The sequence below is a fragment of the Penaeus monodon genome, chromosome 6 (assembly GCF_015228065.2).
Source record: "Penaeus monodon isolate SGIC_2016 chromosome 6, NSTDA_Pmon_1, whole genome shotgun sequence".
NCBI classification, from domain to species: domain Eukaryota; kingdom Metazoa; phylum Arthropoda; class Malacostraca; order Decapoda; family Penaeidae; genus Penaeus; species Penaeus monodon.
In genome coordinates, this window is record NC_051391.1 from 44,528,666 (window position 1) to 44,531,678 (window position 3,013).

The following is a 3,013-nucleotide window of genomic DNA, read 5'->3' on the forward strand; positions in this document are numbered from 1 at the left end:
GAGAGAGAAGAGAAGGAGGAGGGAGAGAGAGGAGGAAGAGAGAGGAGGATAGAGAGAGACGGAAGAGAGAGAGAGAGAGGTAAGAGAGGAGAGAGAGGAAGAGAGAGAGAGAGGAAAAAAGAGAGAGAGAGAGAAGAGAGAGAAAGAGAGAGAGAGAGAGGAGGTAAGAGGAGGGAGAGAGAGAGAGGGAGAGAGAGGGAGGAAAAGAGGCAGACAAAAAGACACAGACCTCTCCTTTCCCCCCCTTCTCCCCCCCCTTTCCCCCTCCTCCTTCCCCCTCCCCCCTCCCTCCCTCCCCCCCCTACCCCCCCTCCTCTTCCTTCCCCCCCCTCCCCCCCCCCTCTCCCTTCCCCTCTCCCCTTTCCCCCCTCCCTCCCCAGACACGTCCAAAAGAAAAACAACCTCATTAGCAGCTTTAGTTTTTTTCCCCGAAAATTCCGCAAAGAAACCCAACCGCCCCTTTGCGATCCCCCCGGGGGCGAGTTAAAAAGCTCGCGCTGCTCTGTTATTAGCGAACTTTAATGTTCGAATTTTTTATGCAAAAAGGGCTTCCTTACCTTGCTTCGTTAACTCATTTTTTCCTTTAGAGTACGTTAAGCAGATCTAGAAAAAAAAAAAAAAAAAAAAAAAAAATTATTGATGAAACCGAACGGAAGGAAAAAGAATATCGTTTTTTTTTTTTTTTTTTTTTTTTTTTTATTCTTCGCTTAATTTTTTTTTTGTTTTTTTTGTATTCCTTTCTTTTTTGACCTTTCCCCTGATCCACTTCGTTCTCTTTTTTTTTTAGGGGTCCCCCGAACATCTTGTGGTTTCGTGGAATTGTTTAAAAAAATTTTAATATTGTTATGAACAAAAACGGCGAGGGGGGGATAGAAGATAGATAGATAAAAAAAAGAGAGAGAAGAGAGGGGGGAGAAAAAGGGGGAGAGAGAGAAGGGGAGAGAAGGAAAGAGAGATAGAAAAGAAGAGAGAGAGGGGGGAGGGAGAGAGAGAGAGAGATCAGAGAGAGACACTAAAAAATCGAAAAAAAATGGGGGGGACGATAAAAAAATGTTTCCATTAAGGCACAAAATTTTTTAAAAAAATCTTTCATTATTCGTTGGGTTTGCGCATTTTTTCAGTATCTGTTTTTGGACTTTTTGGGAAACCGCTAGAATTTAAATTTAAAGCTGCATTTTTCATTTTCACGAAACCTCGGCTCACGAAACCCGGGCTTTATAATGATTTATATGTAAATTTTCGCCTAAAAATTTTTTATTGGTATGTTTTTATTTGTTTATTTTTTCGTCGTTATTTTAATCAAAATTATTGTTATTTTGGGTTTTGTGTATTATGTTGTTTTTATTATTACCTTTAATATTATCATAATTATCGTTTTATTAAATATTTTCATAATGAGAATTTATGATTATTGTTTTTTTATTATTATTTTTTTATTAAATTTTTATCTTATTTTTTATTATTATTTTTATTATATTTTTTCATTATTTTATTATTTTATTAATGATGATAATAAAAATAATAAAGAAAAATGAAATAATAAAAATAATAATAATAATAATAAAAAATAATAAATTATTATTTTTAATTTTATTATTTTTTCATTTTATTGTTTTTGTTTTTGTTGTTTGTTGTTTGTTGTTGTTTTTTTGTTTTATATTATCATTAATATCATTACTACGCTACACTTCTTCTATTATTATTATTATTTTTATTATTTTTATTATTTTTTTTATTTTATTATTATTATTATTATTATTATTATTTTATTTTATTATTTTTATTGTTATTATTTTTATATTATTATTTTTTTTTTATTATTATTATTATTATTTTTATTATTATTTTTATTATTTTTATTATTTTTTATTTTGTTGTTTTGTTGTTATTCTTGTTATTTGTTGTATCATTATCATCATTATTATTAATGTTTTTGTTTTTATTGTTGCTACTTTTATTATTATTATGATTATTATCATCATCATTATCCTCCTCCTCCTCCTCCTCCTCCTCCTCCTCCTCCTCTTCCTCCTCCCCATCATCATCATCATCATCATCATCATCATCATCATCATCATCATCATCACCACCACCACCACCACCACCACCCCCACCACCACCACCACCACCACCCACCACACCACCACCACCACACACCACCACCACCACCACCACATAACCACCACCACCACCATAACCACCACCACCACCACATAACCACCACCTCCACCACCACCACCACCACCATAACCACCACCACCACCACCACCCACCACCACCACCACCACCACCACCATAACCACCACCACCACCACCACCACCACCATCCTCATCCTCATCATCATCCACATCCATGAACCTTCTCCTATTATGACTACCATAACTAACCCCCCCCCCCTTCCCTCTTCAACAGGCTCAAGGAGGCGTGCGTGACGTGGGCGCGGAGGACCGAGAGAGGTGGCGAGCGTGGGCGTGGGCGGACGAGTGGGCGTGAGCAGGAGGAAATTCGGTGCCTGGCGGGGGGGCGCGAGAGGGAGGTATGGCACAAAGCATGAACAGATACGTGACACTCAACGAGCTTGGCACTGGCACCTATGGCTCCGTGGTGCTGGGCCAGAGGATAGACACCGGAGAGAAAGTGGCCATTAAGAGGTGCGTTGGGACTGTGGTTTGTTGTGGTTTGTTTTGGTTTGTGGTGGTTTGTTGTGGTTGATGTGGGTGATGGGGCTGTGGCTCGGGTGGTTGTAGTGAGATTGAGGATTTGATTTTTCTTTTTTCCTCTTGTTGTTATAATAATAATAGTAATAATAATAATAATTATTATTATTATGTGTATATATAAAAGTATATATATAGTATATAGCATATATAGTGTATATATATATTATATATAATATATTATATTTTTATAATATATATTTATATAAAAATATATATATATTATATATATTTATATATTTTAAATATTTTTAAAAATTTATATATTAATAAAATATTTTATAAATTTTATTTT